The sequence below is a fragment of the Stenella coeruleoalba genome (assembly GCF_951394435.1).
Source record: "Stenella coeruleoalba genome assembly, chromosome: 14".
NCBI lineage: Eukaryota > Metazoa > Chordata > Mammalia > Artiodactyla > Delphinidae > Stenella > Stenella coeruleoalba.
In genome coordinates, this window is record NC_137160.1 from 47,987,340 (window position 1) to 48,011,657 (window position 24,318).

General features: G+C 40.0%; 1 long non-coding RNA gene across 3 annotated transcripts in view; it reads left to right on the forward strand.

Moving 5' to 3' along the window:
- Positions 1–24,318, forward strand: part of LOC307196813 — a 372,865-nt gene that overhangs the window by 108,593 nt on the left and 239,954 nt on the right. For 2 of the 3 annotated variants that reach the window (XR_013831231.1, XR_013831232.1), the window contains exons 1-2: positions 18,762–20,282; positions 22,078–22,287. This is a non-coding gene — a long non-coding RNA (uncharacterized lncRNA). Of the gene's footprint in view, positions 1–18,761; positions 20,283–22,077; positions 22,288–24,318 lie in introns of those variants that run through there. The other variant, XR_013831230.1, reaches the window with a different exon arrangement.

The following is a 24,318-nucleotide window of genomic DNA, read 5'->3' on the forward strand; positions in this document are numbered from 1 at the left end:
GATCTTGTTGTTTATCCATTCTAAATGTAAATTTGCATCTACCAACCTCAAACTCCCAGTCCATCCCTCTCCCTCCCCCACGCCCCACCTTGGCAACCACAAGTCTGTTCTGTATGTCTATGAATCTGTTTCTGCTTTGCAGATAGGTTCATTTGTGCCGTATTTTAGATTCCACATATAATTGATATTATATGGTATTTGTCTTTCTCTTTCTGACTTATGTCACTTAGTATGATAACCTCTAGTTGCATCCATGTTGTTGCAAATGGCATTATTTCGTTTCTTTTTATGGCTGACTAATATTCCATTGTATATATGTACCACATCTTCTTTATCCATTCATCTGTCATGGACATTTAGGTTGTTTCCATGTTTTGGCTATTGTGAATAGTGCTGTTATGAACATAGGGGTGCACGTATCTTTTTTTTTTTTTTGTGGTACGCGGGCCTCTCACTGTTGTGGCCTGTCCTGCTGCGGAGCACAGGCTCCGGACGTGCAGGCTCAGTGGCCATGGCTCACGGGCCCAGCTGCTTTGCAGCATGTGGGATCTTCCCGGACCGGAACATGAACCCGCGTCCTCTGCATCAGCAGGCGGACTCTCAACCACTGCGCCATCAGGGAAGCCCCAACACGTATCTTTTTGAATTACAGTTTTGTTCAGGTATATTCCCAAGAGTGGGATTGCTGGGTCATATGGTAATTCTATTTTTAGTTTTCTGAGGAACCTCCATACTATTTTCCATAGTGGCTGTACCAGCTTGCTTTCCCACCAACAGTGTAGGAGGATTTCCTTTTTTTCCACACCCTCTCCAGCATTTGTTATTTCTAGACTTTTTAATGATGCCCATTCTGACTGGTGTGAGGTGGTACTTTTGTTGGTTTTTTTAACATCTTTTTCCCACACCAGAACTTAAACTCCTGGAGGCCAGTGCTCCTGTCTGTTCTGTTTAGTGCTTGGCACAAAGTAGATGCCTGACAATTATTTGTTGCAAGAATAAATAAATGAAAAAGTAAGGTTTAATTTGGGAATGTAGGCTTCTGTGTACGGACATAGCAGTACTTCTGGACACTGCTGATTTTCTTTCTCTTCCTCCTTTCTTTCGTCCTTTCCTTCCTCCTTCCCTCCCTCCCTCCCTCCCCTCCCTCCCTCCCTCCCCTCCCCTCCCTCCTTCCTGCTTCCTTCCTTCCTTCCTTCCTCTCTCTTTCTCTTCCTCCGTCCCTCCCTCCTTTCCTCTCTCTCTCTCTCTCTCCTGTCCCTTTAGGGCTGGGAGAAAGTATTTGGACTCACTGCACAAACACAGGTTGTTCTCAACCCACTGTGGTGAACATGGTTTTATCTGGTTTTGTACTTCACTTTGTCTCTGAGCTGTGGAGGACAGATGGTCAGTTCTCAGTCCTGCTCGGCCATGTCTCCTGGGAGGAAAGGCAGTAAGAGGGAACTAGCCCTTCATTTGTGGTGCTCAGAAGCCACTGGTGCTGTATGGCTCAGGGCCCCTCACCAGGGCCCACGGAGGAAGGTGTTCCCTCCACCTCTGCATTTGAGCAGAAGAGGCTGTCTAGACCCAGGAGCAGAGGACCATTGTGTGGATGTGTCTGTGCAGTCCTGAGACATTGGAAAGACTTAGGACACGATACTTTGTGAAGGGCTTGCTTCTTCCCTTTGAACCCCCAGTCAAACATGAAAGGGGCTCAGAAACATAATTTGGTCACTGGATGATAATGGCTGTGTTCATGCTCACCAGCTAGAGAAATACAGGAAGATTGGACTGAGATGATAAACAGTGGGTGGAGGAGGCTACTAAGAAAATGCTTCAGTTAAATGTTTCTGGGATAAAATCCTCAACCAGGGGAATGACAGTGGAAACACAGAGGAAAAGATTGGCATGACTGTTGTTGATGTATTTGGTGAATGATTAAATGTTATCTTTATTTATGTACAATTTATACTTTGCCTACTTCCAAAAAGAATTCGAGTCAGATGACTAGTTGAAGGTGAGGGATGAGTTAAGAATGACCCTAACTCCTCAAGCCTGAGTGATGAGGAAAAGAGGGTGTTCCTGTCTGAGTCAGGAAGGGCCGGGAGGAGAAAATACATGTGAGCAGACAATGATGTGTTCAGTTTTGGATTTGTCACTCTTGAGGTGATGAAGGACATTCAAATAGAAGAGTCTACTAGACTATTGTAAACAAATTACTCAAACAATTCCTATCTTTGATAGGCAGGGTGCCTGAAAAAGAAATCTACATGATGAGCACATAAATATGAACTCCATAGTTTGTAGCTATAACCGTTATTTGTGTTTTACTGCCTTTCATTGTAATATCTTTGCTTCAAATGGGTTGTGATTTTGATTATCACAAGTGTGCAGGCGCGTGTACACAAACCCACCCACCCACCCACACACTATTTTCTGTTGTTGCATCCCAGGATCTTGAAACTATGCCAAACTGCTGGAAGTTTTGCTTTCCTGTATCCTGGGAGAGCCCTTCTTCTGTCTGCCCCGTGTGGTCCCTCCAATTTCATTCACCGGTAGGAACCTCCATGTGTCCTCTTGTGATCTCTCCCTCCTTTCTTGAGTATCAGGATTGCGTTTCCCACAGCCTCTCCCTTTCATTGTGATGGATTGCTACATTATAGAGCCTGTTCAAGTAACTTTTCTTCTGCTCCCCTTCATCTGAGAGAAGCTTTTAGTGTTCTCCTTGGAAAACCACATGAAACAATGTGTGGTGGGTAGGGTGGGAACTCAGCAAATGAGCACCAAGTTAGGACGTAGAAGCAAAGTAAGCAGCTTACAGCCAGGAGAAGTATTCAATGTTGCTAATGTGTAAAAATGTCTAATTGGCAAATGCACCCTCGTTAAAGACTCAGAAGGGTAAGGGCATGGATTTATTACTCATTTCTAGAACTGATTGTTTCATAGAATCCATGCCAAGCTTTTATTTTTATTTTCTATAGTGCGTGTGTCAAAATTCAGAATATGTTTAATTTTCACCAGTACCTAAATCTTAAACTCTCTTTGCTTCAATGGGGCCCAAGAAAAAGATATTTTTCTTTTTTGTTTCTAAGTCTTTAAAAATTATGCAAGCAAAATATTCAAACAAACAGAAAGATAGAGATTAATGAGCAGAATCTGTTACATTCTCCTTCCTTTGAATTCCATTCCTTTTAGGAGGTAGCCGGTGAACAATTTGATATGCAGCTTTCCATGCCTTTTTCTGTTTTTAAATATATACCAGGAATGCTCTGTCCTCAGGTGGTCACACAGCTGTCTCTTCCAGTTCAGATGCCATTTCCTCAGGGAGCCCTTCTCTGATGACAGGATCTCAATTAGCCCCCAACTTTCCCCATGCCACCTTTTGTATATCACCCTTTTGGGTTTCCTCGTATCATTTATGACCATCTGTAACAGGCAGAATAATGCCCCCTGGCCACCAAAGATTGTCCCTGCACTAATCCCTGGAAACTGAGAATATATGTTCCCTTCCATGGTAATATGATGTGATTAAAGGTGCAGACCTTGAGATGGGGGGATTATCCTGGATTATCCCGGGAGGGCTAATCTAATTCCATGAGTCCTTAAAAGTGGAGAAATTTCCTGGCTGGGTGAGAGAGAAGAAGGACAAGTCATTCACAGTGTGAGAGAGATCTGACATGCGTTTGTTGGCTTTGAAGATAGAGGAAGGGGAACAGCCAAAGAATGCAGGTGGCTTCTAGAATCTGGGAACAGCCCTCAGATAATAGGTAACAAGAAAACGGGGGGCTTCCTTGGTGGCGCAGTGGTTGAGAGTCCGCCTGCCGATGCAGGGGACGCGGGTTCGTGCCCTGGTCTGGGAAGATCCCACATGCCGTGCAGCGGCTGGGGCCGTGAGCCATGGCCGCTGAGCCTGCGCGTCCAGAGCCTGCGCTCTGCAACGGGAGAGGCTACAACAGTGAGAGGCCCACATACCGCAAAAAAAAAAAAAAAAAAAAAAAAATAGAAAACGGGGACCTCAGTCCTATAACCACAAGAAACTGGGAGATAATAAATTTGTGTTATTTGAGCCTCTAAGTGTGTAGTTATTTGTTATGGTAAAGATAGAAAACAAATACACCATCAGAATCAGTTGGTTTTTTATGGGTTTGCTTATTTATTGTTTGCATGCCCACTCACATGTGAGCATTAGGAGAGACTGTCTATCTGGCCACCACTTTCTTTACTGACTAGAATAATTCCTGCCATGAAGTAGGTGCTAATTTTGCTGTTGTTGAGTGAATAAATGAATACATAATGTATACATATTTATATGATATCAACGTATACATATTACTTGATTACTTGCTTTTGTCACTTAATGACAAGTCTTATGGATCTTTCCGTATCAGTTTGTATAACTCATTATTTTTATTAATACATTCTATCCATGATTGGGTGTATAACCGTTTTGTTAACTATTCACCTAATGATGGACATATAGGCTATTTTCAGTTTTTCTCTTTGTGCGTCTCTGGGCACATGTCTAAGTATTTCTATGGGATAGAAATGGAATTGTTTGTTTAAAGGTATGTCCTTGTGAGTTTGATGGACACTGCTAAATGACCCTCTAAAAATACGATACAATGGAGGAGATTGATTCAAGATGGCAGAGTAGAAGGACATGCGCTCACTCCCTCTTGTGAGAGCACCAGAATGACAACTAATTGCTGAACAGTCATTGACAGGAAGACACTGGAACTCACCAAAAAAGATACGACACATCCAGAGACAAAGGAGAAGCTGCAGTGAGACAGAAGGAGGGGCACAATCACAATAAAATTAAATCCCGTAACTGTTGGGTGGGTGACTCACAAACTGGAGAAGGCTTATACCACAGAAGTCCACCCACTGGAGTGAAAGTTCTGAGCCCCACATCAGGCGTCCCAACCTGGGGGTCTGGCAACTGGAGGAGGAATTCCAAGAGAATCAGACTTTGAAGGATAGTGGGATTTGATTGCAAGACTTCGAGAGGACTGGGGGAAACAGAGACTCCACTGTTGGAGGGCACACACAAAGTAGTGTGTGCAATGGGACCCAGCAGAAGGAGCAGTGACCCCATAGGAGACTGAACCAGACCTACCTGCTACTATTGGAGGGTCTTCTGCAGAGGCAGAGGGTGGCTGTGTCTCACCGTAGGGACAAGGACACGGGCAGCAGAAGTTCTGGGAAGTACCCCTTGGTGTGAGCTCACCCAGAGTCTGCCATTAGCCCCACCAGAGAGTAGAGAGCGGGTAAGATTCAGTGCTGGGTCGCCTCAGGCCAAACAACCAACAGGGAGGGAACCCAGCCCCACCTGGCAGCAGACAAGCTGATTAAAGTTTTGCTGAGCTCTGCAGACCAGAGCAACACCCAGCTCTACCCACCACCAGGCCCTCCCATCAGGAAGCTTGCACAGGCCTCTTAGATAGCCTCATCCACCAGAGGACAGAAAGCAGAAGCACGAACAACTACAGTTCTGCAGCCTGTGGAACGAAAGCCACATTGACAGAAAGATAGACAAAATGAAAAGGCAGAGGACTATATACCAGATGAGGAGCAAGATAAAATCCCAGAAAAACAACTAAATGAAGTGGAGATAGGCAACCTTCCAAAAAAAGAATTCAGAATAATGATAGTGAAGATGATACGGGACCTCGGAAAAAGAATGGAGGCAAAGATCAAGAAGATGCAAGAAATGTTTAACAAAGACCTAGAAGAATTAAGGAAAAAACACTAGAAGAATTAAAGAACAAACAAACAGAGATGAACAATACAATAAGTGAAATGAAAAACACACTAGAAGGAATCAGTAGAAGAATAACTGAGGCAGAAGAATGGATAAGTGACCTGGAAGACAGAATGGTGGAATTCACTGCCATGGAACAGAATAAAGAAAAAAAAATGAAGACAGCCTAAGAGACCTCTGGGACAACGTTAAACATAACAGCATTCGCATTATAGGGGTCCCAGAAGGAGACAAGAGAGACAAAGGACCTGAAAAAATATTTGCAGGGATTATAGTCGAAAACTTCTCTAACATGGGAAAGGAAATAGCCACCCAAGTCCAGGAAGCACAGAGAGTCCCAGGCAGGATAAGCCCAAGGAGAAACACACTGAGACACATAATAAACAAATTGACAAAAATTAAAGACAAAGAAAAATTATTGAAAACAACGAGGGAAAAATGACAAATAACATGCAAGGAAATTCCCATAAGGCTAACAGCTGATTTCTCAGCAGAAACTCTAAAAGCCAGAAGGGAGTAGCATGATATATTGATATATTTAAAGTGATGAAAGGGAAGAACCTACAACCAAGATTACTCTACCCTGCAAGGATCTCATTCAGATTCGACAGAGAAATCAAACCTTTACAAAAAAGCAAAAACTAAGAGAATCCAGCACCACCAAACCAGCTCTACAACAAATGTTAAAGGAACTTCTGTAAATGGGAAACACAAGAGAAGAAAAGGACCTACAAAAACAAACCCTTGATTAACAGTTGTGACGTACTGCTTAATTCCTAACATAGCCTTTTGACCACTCCTGTGGGCTTCCAGAACAAATTGGGTTTCCTGCGACCCAGCTCTTATCACAAGGAAAAGGAACCTTGGCTTACTTGTTTGCCTCTTTCACTGGAAGTGGCTACACGGAACCTAGGCTAAAAGATTTCCAGCACTATCAAAAGCATATTATAGTGGCTTCAATCTTAGAAGCCGTGTGGATGAAAGGCTCTTGGTGCTGCAGCCAGGAGTCAGTGCTGTGCCTCTGAGGTGGGAGAGCCAACTTCAGGACACTGGTCCACAAGAGACCTCCCAGCTCCACATAATATCAAACGGCGAACATCTCCCAGAGATTTCCATCTCAATACCAGCAGCCAGCTTCACTCAACGACCAGCAAGCTACAGTGCTGGACACTCTATGCCAAACAACTAGCAAGACAGGAACACCACCCCACCTATTAGCAAAGAGGCTGCCTAAAATCATAATACGTCCACAAACACCCCAAAACACACCACCAGACGTGGACTTGCCCACCAGAAAGACAAGATCCAGCCTCATCCACCAGAACACAGGAACTAGTCCCCTCCATCAGGAAGCCTACACAACCCACTGAACCAACCTTAGCCACTGGGGACAGACACCAAAAGCAACGGGAACTATGAACGTGCAGCCTGCAAAAAGGAGACCCCAAACACAGTAAGATAAGCAAAATGAGAAGACAGAAAAACACACAGCAGTTGAAGGAGCAAGATAAAAACCCACCAGACCTAACAAATGAAGAGGAAATAGGCAGTCTACCTGAAAAAGAATTCAGAATAATGATAGTAAAGATGATCCAAAATCTTGGAAATAGAATAGACAAAATGCAAGAAACATTTAACAAGGACCTAGAAGAACTAAAGATGAAACAAGAAACGATGAACAACACAATAAATGAAGTTAAAAATACTCTAGATGGGATCAGTAGCAGAATAACTGAGGCAGAAGAACGGATGAGTGACCTGGAAGATAAAATAGTGGAAATAACTACTGCAGAGCAGAATAAAGACAAAAGAATGAAAAGAACTGAGGACAGTCTCAGAGACCTCTGGGACAACATTAAACACACCAACATTCGAATTATAGGGGTTCCAGAAGAAGAAGAGAAAAAGAAAGGGCCTGAGAAAATATTTGAAGAGATTATAGTTGAAAACTTCCTTAATATGGGAAAGGAAATAGTTAATCAAGTCCAGGAAGCACAGAGAGTCCCATACAGGATAAATCCAAGGAGAAATATGCCAAAACACATATTAATCAAACTGTCAAAAATTAAATACAAAGAAAACGTATTAAAAGCAGCAAGGGAAAAACAACAAATAACACACAAGGGAATCCCCATAAGGTTAACAGCTGATCTTTCAGCAGAAACTCTGCAAGCCAGAAGGGACTGGCAGGACATATTTATAGTGATGAAGGAGAAAAACCTACAACCAAGATTACTCTACCCAGCAAGGATCTCATTCAGATTTGATGGAGAAATTAAAACCTTTATACACAAGCAAAAGCTCAGAGAGTTCAGCACCACCAAACCAGTTTTACAACAAATGCTAAAGGAACTTCTCTAGGCAAAAAACGCAAGAGAAGGAAAAGACCTACAATAACGAACCCAAAACAATTAAGAAAATGGGAATAGGAACATACATACCGATAATTACCTTAAATGTAAATGGACTAAATGCTCCCACCAAAAGACACAGATTGGCTGAATGGATACAAAAACAAGACCCATATATATGCTGTCTACAAGAGACCCACTTCAGACCTAGGGACACATACAGACTGAAAGTAAGGGGCTGGAGAAAGATACTCCATGCAAATGGAAAGCAAAAGAAAGCTGGAGTAGCAATTCTCATATCAGACAAAATAGACTTTAAAATAAAGACTATCAGAAGAGACAAAGAAGGACACTACATAATGATCAAGGGATCGATCCAAGAAGAAGATACAACAATTGTAAATATTTATGCACCCAACATAGGAGCACCTCAATACATAAGGCAAACACTAACAGCCATAAAAGGGGAAATCGACAGTAACACATTCATAGTAGGGGACTTTAACACCCCAGTTTCACCTATGGACAGATCATCCAAAATGAAAATAAATAAGGAAACACAAGCTTTAAATGATACATTAAACAAGATGGACTTAATTGATATTTATAGGACATTCCATCCAAAAACAACAGAATATACTTTTTCTCAGGTGCTCATAGAACATTCTCCAGGATAGATCATATCTTGGGTCTCAAATCAAGCCTTGGTAAAGTTAAGAAAATTGAAATTGTATCAAGTATCTTTTCCGACCAAAACGGTATGAGACTAGATATCAATTACAGGAAAAGACCTGTAAAAAATACAAACACATGGAGACTAAACAATACACTAATAATGAAGTGGTCACTGAAGAAATCGAAGAGGAAATTTAAAAAATGCCTAGAAACAAATGACAATGGAGACATGATAACCCAAAACCTATGGGATGCAGCAAAAGCAGTTCTAAGAGGGAAGTTTATAGCAATACAATGCTATCTCAGGAAACAGGAAACATCTCGAATAAACAACCTAACCTTGAACCTAAAACAATTAGATAAAGAAGATCAAAAGAACCCCAAAGTTAGCAGAAGGAAAGAAATCATAAAAATCAGATCAGAAATAAATAAAAAAGAAATGAAGGAAACGATAGCAAAGATCAATAAAACTAAAAGCTGGTTCTTTGAGAAGATAAACAAAATTGATAAACCATAATGATTAAGGGATCAATCCAAGAAGAAGATATAAAAATTATAAATATGATATGCACCCATCATAGGAGCACCTTAATACATAAGGTAACTGCTAACAGCTATAAAAGAGGAAATCTACAGTAACACAATAATAGTGGGGGACTTTAACACCTAACTTACACCAATGGACAGATCATCCAAACAGAAGGTTAATAAGGAAACACAAGGTCTAAATGACATAATAGACCAGATAGAGTTAATTGTTATTTATAGGACATTCCATCCAAAACCAGCAGATTACACTTTCTTCTCAAGTGCACATGGAACATTCTCCAGGATAGATCACATCTTGGTCACAAATCAAACCTCGGTAAATTTAAGAAAACTGAAATCATGTCAAGCATCTTTTCCAACCACTTGTTATGAGATTAGAAATCAATTACAGGGGAAAAAACGCAGAAAACACAAACACATGGAGGCTAAACAGTATGTTACTAAATAACAAAGAGATCACTGAAGGGATCAAAGGGGAAATCAAAACATACCTAGAGACAAATGACAATGAAAACACGAAAATCCAAACCTATGAGATGCAGCAAAAGCAGTTCTAAGAGGGAAGTTTATAACAATATAATCCTACCTCAAGAAACAAGAAAAATCTCAAATAAACAATCTAACCTTACATTTAAAGGAACTAGAGAAAGAAGAACAAACAAAATCCAAAGTTAATAGAAGGAAAGAAATCATAAAGATCAGAGCAGAAATAAATGAAATAGAAACAAAGAAAACAATAGCAAAGACCAATAAAACTAAAAGTTGGTTCTTTGAGAAGATAAACAAAATTCATAAACCTTTAGCTAGACTCATCAAGAAAAAGAGGGAGAAGACTCAAATCAGTAAAATTAGAACTGAAAAAGGAGAAGTTAAAATGGACACCACAGAAATACAAAGCATCGTAAGAGACTACTAGAAGCAACTCCATGCCAATAAAACGGACAACCTGGAAAAATTCTTAGAAAGCTATAAACTTCCAGGACTGAACAAGGAAGAAATAGAAAATATGAACAGACCGATCACAACTAATGAAATTGAAACTGTGATTAAAAATCTTCCAACAAACAGGGCTACCCTGGTGGCACAGTGGTTAAGAATCCGCCTGTCAATGCAGGGGACACGGGTTCCAGCCCCGGTCTGGGAAGATCCCATATGCTGCAGAGCAGCTAAGCCCGTGCGCCAGAACTACTGAAGCCAATGTGCCTAGAGCCCGTTCTCTGCAACAAGAAAAGCACCACAATGAGAAGCCTGTGCACCGCAACAAAGAGTAGCCCCTGCTTGCCGCAACTACAGAAATCCTCGCATCAACAAAGACCCAGTGCAGCCAAAAATAAATTAATTAAATTAAAAAAGAAATCTTGCAACAAAGAAAAGTCCAGGACCAGATGGCTTCACAGGTGGATTCTGTGAAACATTTCGAGAAGAGCTAACACCCATCCTTCTGAAACGGTTCCAAAAAATTGCAGAGGAAGGAACGCTCCCAAACTCATTCTACAGGGCCACAATCACCCTGATACCAAAACCAGACAAAGATACTACAAAAAAAGAAAACTACAGACCGATATCACTGATGAATATAGATGCAAAAATGCTCAACAAAGTACGAGCAAACAGAATCCAACAGCACATTAAAAGCATCATACACCATGATCAGTTGGGATTTATCCCAGGGATGCAAAGATTCTTCAATATATGCAAATCAATTAATGTGATACACCATATTAACAAATTGAAGAAGAAAAACCATATGATCATCTCAATAGATGCAGAAAAAGCTTTTGACAAAATGCAACACCCATTTATGATAAAAATTCTCCAGAAAGTGGGCATAGAGGGAACCTACCTCAACATAATAAAGGCCATATATGACAAACCTACAGCAAACATTCTCAATAGTGAAAAAGTGAAAGCATTTCCTCTAAGATCAGGAGCAAGACAAGGATGTCTACTCTCACCACTATTATTCAACATAGTTTTGGAAGTCCTAGCCACAGTAATCAGAGAAGAAAAAGAAAGAAAAGGAATACAAACTAGAAAAAAAGAAGTAAAACTGTCACTGTTTGCAGGTGACATGACACTATACATAGAGAATCCTAAAGATGCCACCAGAAAACTACTAGAGCTAATCAATGAATTTGGTAAAGTTGCAGGATACAAAATTAATGCATAGAAATCTCTTGCATTCCTATATACTAATGATGAAAAATCTGAAAGGGAAATTAAGGAAACACTCCCGTTTACCAATGCAACAAAAAGAATAAAATACCTAGGAATAAACCTACCTAGGGAGACAAAAGATCTGTATGCCTGTAAGACAGTGATGAAAGAAATTAAAGATGATACCAACAGGTGGAGAGATATACCATGTTCTTGGATTGGAAGAATCAATATTGTGGAAATGACTATACTACCCAAAGCAATTTACAGATTAATTGCAGTCCCTGTCAAATCACCAGTGGCATTTTTTACAGAACTAGAACAAAACTTAAAATTTGTATGGAGATACAAAAGACCCCAAATAGCCAAAGCACTCTTGAGGGAAAAAACGGAGCTCTAGGAATCAGACTCCCTGACTTCAGACTATACCACAAAGCTACAGTAATCAAGACAATATGGCACTGGCACAAAAATGGAAATATAGACCAATAGAACAGGATAGAAAGCCCACAGATAAACCCACGCACCTCTGGTCAACTAATCTATGACAAAGGAGGCAAGGATATACAATGGAGAAAAGACAGTCTCTTTAGTAAGTGGTGCTGGGAAAACTGGACAGCTACATGTAAAAGAATGAAATTAGAACACTCCCTAACACCATACACAAAAATAAACTCACAATGGATTAGAGACCTAAATGTAAGACTGGACAGTATAAAACTCTTAGAGGAAAACATAGGAAGAACACCCTTTGAAATAAATCACGGCAGATCTTTTTTTTTTTTTTTGGCGGTACGTGGGCCTCTCGCTGTTGTGGCCTCTCCTGTTGCTGAGCACAGGGTATGGATGCGCAGGCTCAGCGGCCATGGCTCACGGGCCTAGCCGCTCCACGGCATGTGGGATCTTCCCGGACCAGGGCACGATCCTGTTTCCCCTGCATTGGCAGGTGGACTCTCAACCACTGCACCACCAGGGAAGCCCATGTCAGATCTTTTTTGATCCACCTCCTAGAGTAACAGAAATAAAAACAGAAATATACAAATGGGACCTAATGAAACTTAAAAACTTTTGCACAGCAAAGGAAACTACAGACAAGACGAAAAGACAGCCCTCAGAATGGGAGAAAATACTTGCAAACGAATAAATGGACAAAGGATTAATCTCCAAAATATATATGCAGCTCAATATTAAAATAACAAACAACCAAAATGGGCAGAAGACTTAAACAGACATTTCTCCAAAGAAGACATACAGATGGCCCAGAAGCATGTGAAAAGCTGCTCAACATCACTAATTTTTAGAGAAATTCAAATCAAAATTACATTGAGGTATCACCTCACACCAGTTAGAATGGGCATCATCAAAAAATCTACAAACAACAAATGCTGGAGAGGGTGTGGAGAAAAGGGAACGCTCTTGCACTGTTGGTGGGAATGTAAATTGATACAGGCACTATGGAGAACAGTATGGAGGTTCCTTAAAAAACTAAAAATAGAATTACCATATGAGCCAGCAATCTCACTACTGGGCATATACGCAGAGAAAACCATAATTCAAAAAGACACATGCACCCCAATGTTCATTGCAGCACTATTTACAATAGTCAGGTCATGGAAGCAACCTAAATGTCCATCGACAGACAAATGGATAAAGAAGATGTGGTACATATATACAATGGAATATTACTCAGCCATAAAAAGGAACGAACTTGGGTCATTTGTAGAGATGTGGGTCATTTGTAGAGACATGGATGCCTCTAGAGACGGTCATATAGAGTGAAGTAAGTCAGAGAGAGAAAAACAAATATTGTATATTAATGCCTATATGTGGAATCTAGAAAAATGGTGCAGATGAACCGGTTTGCAAGGCAGAAATAGAGACATAGATGTAGAGAACAAACGTATGGACACCAAGGGGGGTTTGTGGTGGTGGGATGAATTGGGTGATTGGGATTGACATATATTTATATACACTAACATGTGTAACATAGATAACTAATAAAAACCTGCTGTATAAAAAATAAAATTAAATTTAAAAATTCAAAAACTGTCCCTATTTTTAAAGATCAAAAAAAAAATAGTATACAATAGATATCCCCAATAACTGAGTATGAGAGTTACTGTTTCTCTATACTCTTGGCAATGTTAGTCTTATTAACCCATTTGATATTGTTTAACTCTCTGGTAGGTAAAGATATCTTATTATGTTTTAGTGTTTGCATTTTCCTAAATTATTATTAAGGTCGAATGGGTTTTCTTAAATTTATTAGCTATTTGTGTTTCTTTTTCTGTGAATTGAGTGCTGCCTAGTATTTCCTAATGGTATAACTCTGGCCAAAATCCTAAATTTCTGTGTCTCATTTTCTTGCCTGCAAAATGGAGATGCTAAGTATATTTGATCAAAAGGGTTATTATGCAAATTAGTTGAGTTTGTACATGTAAAGTCCTTAGGCTATTGCCTGGCAAATAATATTCTCTCAGTCAATATTAGCTATAACTTTGTCCTTTTCTTAAACTTTTAGGTTGCTTTATTTTTGATTTGCAAAAGCTCTTTATATATTTTAGAAAGTCATTTGTTTTCTGAAACACACTTATTGCAAATATTGCAGGTATACTTTCTTCTAGTTGGTTTCCTTCTAGCTTTACTTATGGTGTATTTCATCTTAAAGAATTTAAAAATTCTTTCTAATGTCTCCATCTTTAAGGAGTTTTATATAGAATATATATAGCATTATATTTTGCTTAAAAGTTATTCCTAATCACAAGATTATAAAGAATTCTCCCATATTTTCTTCCACCATACTTACATTTTTTGGTGTTTAATGCTTAAATTGCCTTGGAATTTATTTTTGTATATGGAATGATGTAGGAATTTGAGTTTTCTTCCAAAGTGCTAGAATAATTTTCCCAGTGCTCTTTATTTCATATATTCGGCCCTTTCTCCTCTCATTAAAATGCCTGATAGACTTTATGTATTAAATTCACATATACAGAAGGCATTTTTATTTATTCCTCTCCCTTTGTTCTTTTCTGAATCTGGAGGAAGAATACCACACAATTTAAATTAACATAACTACATATAATAGTATATTTAATATTTGGTCATTCAAGTTCACATTTTAATTTTTCTGTATGTTTTCTTGGATATTTTTTAAACTTTTTTCCTTTATATGAACTTTACAATCAGTATGCCAGGTTTATTCAGATTATTTTACTATATAGATTAATTTGGAGAGAATTGTTACATATAAAATATTGAGTCCTTTAGCACATTTATTATTAGGTTAATCTTAAGGTTTTGCCATTATCATGATAAGATGCTCTTTGCCTACTACATTTTCTAAGTGGCTATTGTTGACAAATAAAGATGCTGGTGGTTTTTTATATTGATCTTGCACTGGTGATTTTATTTATCTCTTACATTAGCTACAATAGTTCTCTAGTTGATTATTTTAGATTTCTAAAAGAGATAGAAATCTAAATAGATTATCACATCACACAGAGATAATTAGTTTTGTAGAAATTTCTTTCCATTTTCCCATCTCATTTCTTTACTGTACTTCTTGCATTGGCCAGGACCACCAGTATCATGGTCATAATTGATGGCAGAATGTTTTATCCTGTCCTCAACTTAAATGGAAGACGTTTTATTTTGCTCCTTAATTCGATTTGATCATGTATACAGATTTTTATATTTGTTATGACTTACTTAAACAAGTTTCGCCCCTTGCTTATAACAAGGAATACGTTCAGGCAGTAGATGATGTGGTTGGTATAAAGAATGGAGAATAGGTCTGCAAAGAATGTATTTTTTGGTATAGTGCTATTGGAAGAAAGAGAGAGGAAGAGAAGGTTAAAGTACAAGGAAAACAGGATGAAAAAGAAAGTGAGAAGAGCTATGGGAGGGAGAATATGAAAGCAGACCTCAGTAGGAAAGGTGGCTGGACAACTTGTCTTTTGGGTAGAAGAAAGGACATGTTTGGTAGGAGGAAGTGAAAGCGAGTGATAGACACTGGGTGAGATCAACTATGATGGGCTTTTTCATGGCATCAGGACTGATGTGGAATGGTGGGTAAAGCCTTAACAGCCAAGCTTTCCCAACACATGGCCAGAAACCCTGTGCCATCCAAGCAATGACAGTGCCGTACTCAAACACCTTTACCATTCCAACAAATGTTGATGGGGCACAGACGTCTGGGTGTGGCTGGGTCCACTGTGTGCTTAAAACTGGGTGTGCAAGTTTGGAGTTCAGCACATTTTCCTTTGTAGAGTCCATTTGGCACCATACCCTCCACTGGTCTCCACGGAAGTGGACTACTCAAAGGTGATGGAACACATTGTAGGGTGCTATAAATGTTCTGCCAATTTTCAGCTTATGTGAAGTTTGTAAGTGCCTTGTAGAAAGATAGGATTTTCCTGTGTAAATGAAATCAGAATGACTGAAACTCAAGTTTTCCTCAGTACCTCAATACTGCATTGCAGCATATCTTATGTGCCCCTGTGACTCTAAATATGCCAGACTCTGACACCTGTATATTTCCAAGTCCATATTATTTTTAAGGCTCTTTGTTTTATAATCACTGAATTCTTTTTTCCTTTAAGTCATTTACTAGGAATAAGCTTAAAGTTAGTTTATTTTTTAAATGGCAAGTTGTTTTTTCTTTTTTCCTCTCTCAAATGAATCTCTACCAAAGTTCTCTTCTCCTAGGCTGTCACTGTACTTTGTGGTATCATTATCATAACACTTATATCACTGTTGATGTCAGTCGTTCTCCTAGACTGTATGGGCTCTGACATACAGATACAGCTGACAACTGTATCTTTCTGGCTTTCCTTCTTTCATTCTTAACGCAGTGCCTGGCATATAGAGAGTAATTAGTAAATTTGTTAATAAACTAATACTTGAAAGAAATGAACAAGAGAATATAATTATATGTATTTTTCTTAGGAATAGTTTCAAAATAGTGGTTCAGAGTGGATTTATCAAGGCAAACGTAAGAATGGAGGTACTTGTTTTGCCAAATACATTTTAGTAGTTTTGCTTAATAAAATACTAATGGATTTGTCATATGAGTATTGGTTGATACCTGTTGCTATTACCATGGGTTGTACCACTACCACCATCACAGCCATCAGCAGCAGCAGCAGCAGCATCGCCAGACTATTAAGCAGTATTCTTGGAGGGATAGGAGTGCAAGTAATCTTTGGTGACCAACTCATTGTTTTTCCCATTATTATTCCTATGAGATGGTAGGTGGTGGGGCATAATTTATTTCTGGGCTCTGGGTCTGGAAAGCTGTTCTTCCCGGGGCAAAGCTGAACAGATCTGCTTTCTCTTTACAACCCTTTGTCCAGCTGAAAAGGAGAGTCTGTGCATAGAGGCCAGAGGTCACCTGGTTGCTGACAGGGAGGAAGGAGTCTGTGGACTCCTTGGGAAAGAGCACAGTCATACTTGGAGGGAGGGGAGCTGGCTGGGCGAATTTCCTCTCGTTTCTGGGACCTGTTCCTCTCTATTCCTGCTGTGGCTAGTTTCCCTTTGGGGTTTATGGGTCTTCAGAATAGATAAAGACCACAGGCCCATAAGCCTCTGCTTAAACCTGGCCATTCCTCTTCATTCTGCAGGGAGCTTTGGTGGGGGCAGAGGAGAAAGCACTGCTTGTTTTTTCTTAGTGGGGAAAATAAGGCAGGATCGGTATTGATATAGTGATTATGAAGAAAGCTTGGCATCCTAAAAGATTTCAGGTTCACAAAATCTAGACCTAAAGAAATAAATTTGTTTAATCTCTTTATTTTACAAAGGGGAAAATTGACACCTAGAGATCAGTCGGTACTAGAATCAGGACCCAACCTTAGAGTCCCTGGTCCAGGACTTATTTGGTGATACAGGGACTTGAATTATTCAGTTAAAGCATTAAAATTATTTGATTGTAAAAATTTATTTTTAACTTTTTAGTAAGGAAGAGATCATTTAATTCCTAGCCCAAGAATAAAACACTACATTTTCAAGATACAGTTTTGTGGAATCTTCTGTTTTAATTACATACTTGATCATATATTAGTCATGCTTTTCCAGAAGAAGTAGAGACACTGAGTCAAAGTATAAAACTGATTTATTTTTTGAGTACGCAATTCTAGAAAAAAGTGGCAGCACAGAGTAGAGAACAGGGAATAGGCAATGGCAGAGTTGGATTCTAGTCCGAATCTGCCCCCAGCTTTCCGTGGGGCCATTGAGTTCCACTCAGCTCTGGTAGCTCATCTGTAAAATGCATTCTTTCCCCTGTAGGATCACAAGGACACACACGAGCAAAGAGATGTCAAAGTGCTTTGAAACACACTTTATAGAATGGAATTGCACTCCTCTGTTTATGTTAATACGCAGAGCTATTAGCTTAAGATTTACTCCTGAGGACTTTATTCCAAAATACTAAATATTACCTTCTTGGTAGACTTTCACCAAGAAGAAAAGGCTCTGTTGTTAACTTTGAAGGAGAGGGTTAATGACAAAAGGATAATAATGCGGGGATGTGGGTTTCAACTCCTAGCCTGTCTCCTCCATGTCACACACCTGCCCTCTGGCTGGGGAGGTTGGTGATAGCAAAAGTTAATTCTTAGACTTCTGGAACTTAAAATACTCCATCACTTCAAAGCATCTACTCTGTCAAAAGCATTGGCAATCTCTCAATTTACAATGTCAACAATTACTTAAAGGTACTTAAAAAAAACACTTTGGTCTTTATTTTACTTTTGAAATTGTGGTGGGAAAATGGACCTATTTTAAGCATCTTAGGTATTTAAGATGTTCTATGAATTTGAACTCTGTCCGAAACCACTCTGTCCGAAACGTGTTACTAAGTGTTATGGGGTGGGTTGAATAAAAGGCCAAGGAAGGAAAGAAGATAATTGACGAGAAAGGAAACACAGTGCTAGCCAAAGAATGCCGGGACAGCTGTCTGCCTGGCTTTGTCTATTAGCTGAGTTTATTGCTCAAATGTAGTGACTTTGTCTTAACTGGGAGAAGAAAATACTGAAGCAACAAGTTGTTAGTCCATGAAGCACATCTCACACTTTGTCATGATAAGCAGTAGGCTCTTTCAACACCGTTCCTGTCAACATATAAGTCACTGTGTTTAGTTTTTCACCCCTCTGAAGTCCTGAGTCAGACAATAGTGAGTAGGTAAATGGTCTTAGATGCTCACATAACTTTTCCTTTTTTTTTTTCCTCAGGGTTGTATCTGTGTCTGATAGTTCAGACAGTTCATCATATAAATCTGTGGTAAAAATCTTTCATGTTAGCAGGCAGTGAAAGGCTTAAATCATTTTCTGTGAAGTTGCTTATGTTGCTACATCATTGATGCTTTATCACTTCTTTTTAGCTCTTTCTTTGGCCAGGCAAGGATATCTATATTAGGCAAATGAAAAATGAGCTGCACTCTTAGCCTCTTGTTAATACAGCTGGTCCTTTTCCAAAAATCACACACTACCGCTGACAAATCACTGTAATAATCAGAAGCCTAAGCTTTAATTTCTTGGACTATTTTTATGAAGCATTCATTTTTCATCTATTAGGGTGGACAAAATTGTTTTGAAAAATGTCTAGGGCTTGTAATGATTTCTTACTTGGGGTCTGAAATTTATTTTTAGGAGCCTCAGTTCTATTGCTCATACTAATGCATGGCCCGGGAATGTCTCTCTGTTACTCTGTGCCTCAGTTTCCTCATCTAGAACATCTCTCATCTTCAGTTTCCAGGACTGATTAAGTAACAGAGACATACAATCAGTTTCTGTAAGGGGGGACTTTAGTGCAAAGTATTATTGACATGCAGATATTTACTTTTAAATTGAGAATATGTACTCCTTCCTTCAGAAGACATCTTTGAAAATTTAAGAATTTAAAATTATAAGCCTAAACAATAAAGCATGTAGAGAGTTGTCCCCAAAGGATGTCCCTGAGAGGAACACTATGCCTCCAACACCAACAATTTGTTTTTCTGTAAGCAAATATCTAAGAGAGAGAATAAATGGTACCCAGTGACCAAAAAACTGAAAGAAAAAACAAGACTTCTGAGGAGCGGAGAGGGCCTCTTATCCCTTGTTCTATACTTTGAAGAAGCCACTTAATTATTATTAACAAGCTGAAATTGTGAGGAGGCAAGTTTTGTTTTTGAAGATGCTTAGTATTCCTTTTCTTCTTTTTGTAGCAGGTCCTCTCTTCTCATGGATTCTCTGACCACTGGGCAGCTGAGGCCTTCATGATGCTTCTCAGCTCTTCCTAAGTGTCCCGTCTATATCTGTTACCCCAGGGAGTACCTTGAACTCTGGATTCCATCCAACTCTGTTTCCCAACAAAATTCCCCCCTTTTATCATTTTCCTTCGTGACCTTGTCTAACAGTAGTAGCTACTGTAATAATGGATGAAAGCATTCCTGTCTGATGAAGGAATGTTAATATCTTAACCTAAAGGAGGAATGAATGTTGGGCATAACTGATGATGTGACAGAGAGCTCTTTGGTATTAGATCACTCTGATCCAATTCCCTAGTGTTATTCTCAATGGACATGGAAGTCGGTCCATGAAAGACCTGTTTCTAGGTCCCAGGAGGACACAGGACTCTAGATTCATCTCATCATTTCAAAACAGCAAAAAGTAACCAGGAGCTGGTGTAAATGATAAGCAACATACACCTACTTGCTTTCCCATGGCTCTGAACAAAGAGGCCAAGCCAAGGATGTTCAAGCCCAGCCCATCATGAGTTTTCAAGAAATGACTGACCCAGAAGCCACAATACTTTCAGAAGCCCTGGAATTAAAGATGGTAATGAACTCATAAATGGGTGAGGGGGAAGGATTAACATATAAGCTGCCCATTTCCATGGATACAAGGCTCCTTTCATTTATTTTTACTGGGTTTTTATAGGGAGTCTGAAATCCAAATCTGATAGGACATCTGTGCTTCATTAGCTGTGTTTCATTAGGTTTATAATGTGATTTAAACGGACCCCTCAAAGCTGTAACAGGGGAAGCTCCTGAGAGTTCCAAGTTCCAGGTCTTGCCTTGCAGGGGGCCCACGAAATGGCTACATGAATGGAGATGAGTGTTCAGAGGTCATGGGGCCATTGGATGATGTATCTCAGGCTCGGATGAGGTTGAAACAATCTTTTATTCTGCAATTAAGATCTTAAAAAAGAGGTCTGCTACATCTGAGAGCATCTCTATAGGGAAAAAAGAAGAATTTGGCTGCGAGGGCCTGGAAGGCTCTGCTGATTCTAGTTCTCACCCACCACTATAGTGTTCCTCCTTCTTCACTTTGGAAGTCAGCACAATTCACATATGTTTTCTAGGTTGTGGAAAGAAATGTAAACCATGCCGGCAGTTTGGTGGACTGCAACAGGAAGCAGGAAGCAGCCACTTTTTGAGTGTTCCCTCCAGCAATGGTTAAAGTAGAAGCAGGTAGTCAGTCATGTGACAGGGCTGAAATGTATAAACTGGGTATCACACTGCTCTGAGAATAGTTGCTATGGTAACTCAGACAGAGATGGAACAGCAGTAAAGGAGAGCTGCCCTGAAAGCAAATGTTATTGATTAAATGAGATTTTTTTTTTTTGGTGGGGGATGCTGGCAGTGGTGAGAATGGGCATAGAGGCAGGTGAACCTATTATAATGACTATACGGAGAGTGTGGTTTGGTTGTATATTGACAAATCTTCTCAGGAGTCCTCAGAGAAACAGGAAGTTAAATGATCATCTGCACAAGCTACCGTTTCTGTGGCTGAACTTTTGGATTTCAACATTACGTAGTAAACTCATTGTTTCTTAAGAAAGTCTAAGATGTTGGAGCCAGCTAGTATAGCTAGCCTTGAGTTCAAAATCTGATCATCTGAAGCCGGGTCATTTTCCTGCAGAGTTTATGGCTGTGTCCTCTAAGCGCCTGATTATTTCTAATTGGGTCCCACATTCTGCTTTAAATTGTTCACATTACCATTCCAGAGGTAGCTATTTGGTTGAGGAGATGGGGTGGCCCTCTAAATGTGTCCTTATTCCAACTTTGGAAAACACACTCCCTGTGAATATCTTGCATTGTAACCTATCTACGTTTCTTTACCCCTAACTGTAACATCGAGAAAGGAACCCTGTCCTACTTTTCAGGATAATTGTGAGAAATAACTTATTAATGATTATAAAGCAGCTCAAAAATACAAGCTCTTCACAGATGCAAGATGATAAAAAATTCATATGAGTAACAATAACAACAATTGTATCAAGGCCACTGGGAAGGTAGCCGGAATGTGCCCGGAGGCCCAAAGGGGGAATTAGGACCTATGTACAGGAAATTTCTGTTGATGAGCACGAAGTGGTATATGAGAATAGCCAGATACTCTGGACTTCTTGAATTGTCATCTGTGTGCGTATATGCAACTCTAGGTCCCCAATAGGGACAAATTGCAGATTTGGCAAAAGTTTTTTTTTTTAAAGGAGTTGTTGGTCTAATATTCAGAGTCCTCAGCATGCCCTTCCCATGAGCTGGTGGGAATGATGTTCTAAAATCACTAATACCCCTCATTTCTGAGACTGATGACCTTCCCTTTGTCCTCTTGTCTTTCCTTTTTGCAGCAAAGCTATATACAATACATATAGCCCTCTGCCAGCAGATCTGTTACTAAAGGAATTCATGCATCTTGCATCTTGAAGATGCATTATTAATGCCCGGACAAATCACATCAGGTGAAACGCAGCAAGTCCCTGGCACTGAAGAAAAGGAACAAAGGCTGGTTCTACAAGAGAGCAATGGATGAGACAAATTATAACAGCTGGGAGTTTCTTGTAAGTAAGATGGCATAAAAACCAGAAATGCTAAAATTGCGTGCACAGACAGCAACTTCATTTTTTTGTGGTAAAACAGATTACACATGGTGCTGGAAGAAAGCCACTCTAATTGTGGCTTCGTTAAAGTCACGGTATTGCAACTCTTTGAATTTCTCAAAAAAAGGGGCCAGCTTGCTGGTGACCAGATTACTCCCAAGTGCAATCCCAGGCTCTTGCACGTGATTTCCGAGATGGACTAGGAAGGATGGATTTTTCTAATGGGGCCAGTGATCAACTCTGGATGCACAGGGGGAAAAATAAGATGTGGCTTGGGAGAGTTTATCAGGGAACTCTGGGGGAATGGAGACCATCTGGGAGAGGGGGGATGAAGTCCCTCTTGTCACCTCTCCTGGCCAAGGTGGGGTTGCCTGGATAGGCTGATGGTGAGGCAGTGGTTTACTAAGAGTGTGTTTCATCCTCTGACATGAGAACTTACAGATCCTTTCAGCTTCTAAACTGGGCAGTTGGAGATAGATAAGTATCAGGTGTATTTCAAATGGATTAGAAAAGGCCACAAGTGCACAATCATTGAACTGCGCAGATCCATGACCGTACCTACTCCCAGCGGTCACTAATGACACATGAGCTGCTTGAGCACTAATGAGCCACCCCCCCCCCCGCCCCAGCCTTTTCTGTCGGGTCCGTGGCAGGGAGGACTTGTTTTAAATTGCAGGCCATAGCGGAAGTTTATGGTGACATTAAAGGGAGGCATTTTTCCAACCTATTTCTGTGTCATCAGTTTATTAAATAAGATTTCTTTTGGCATCTTGAAAGAAATGATATTCTTTTTAAATATGAAAACTGCTGATATGTTGCAGAAAGGGGCAGTGGTGTGTGTGTGTGTGTGTGTGTGTGTGTGTGCACGCGTGTGCGTGCGCCTGTGCCTCATGCATACCCGTTCTCTTGTGGTTTCTGTGTAATATTGCCCACATGTTATATTTGGAGAATCACTTTCCCCTACATATACTCAACAATAAACATGAAACCACCTAATTATATTTTCATAATCATGATTAAAACCCATCTAAATTATCCTGCTTGATGTACTCAAAGAGTTTGTTGATTGCTTTTTGATGTGTATTAGAGCTTTATGTGCAGCCACACCAAATGATTTGCTTCACAATGAAATAAAGGAAAAAATCCTTTAATATGCATACACGCTTACTTAAAATATACATATATAATTCATATTTGGCTAATTAGCCAGCATCAACACAAAATCCGTGACCACGAAATAATTGTGGAAAAGTTGATTACCTTCAAAGAGTACATTAATTTCATATATATGTATGCATATATGCATATATATATATTTATTTATTTGCACAATATCAATTCTACCTTTTTTTTAAAAAGAAAATTATTTATTTTTGGCTGTGTTGGGTCTTCGTTTCTGTGTGAGGGCTTTCTCTAGTTGCGGTGAGCGGGGGCCACTCTTCATCGAGGTGCACGGGCCTCTCACTGTCGTGGCCTCTCTTGTTTTGGAGCACAGGCTCCAGACACGCAGGCTCAGTAGTTGTGGCTCACGGGCCTAGTTGCTCCGCGGCATGTGGGATCTTCCCAGACCAGGGCTCAAACCCGTGTCCCCTGCATTAGCAGGCAGATTCTCAACCACTGCGCCACCAGGGAAGCCCCCTCAATTCTACCTTTTACAGAGGCCATCAGTCTTTTGGACCATCAGTGCCTCAAAGTGTTTTTCACATTCTGGGAAAGAGCCTTGAGATTAAGATTTGAACTTTAGAATTAACTTTTATGACAGGAATCATATGTAAATGCTCCCCCTTTTAAAACATATGTCCCTTTGGATGATAGGGGTCATGGGCCAGTATTCATGAAGGAACAGAAATGGCCAGCAAGCTCCAGTGTGAGTTCTTCCTGCTGATTCCCCACAAAATGAACAAGTGCCCCTTTCCCTCCTCCTGGGGAACAACAGTGTAAAGACTTCTCATGGGTCTCCTATTTACACACATTAATTTATCCCAGGGCAGG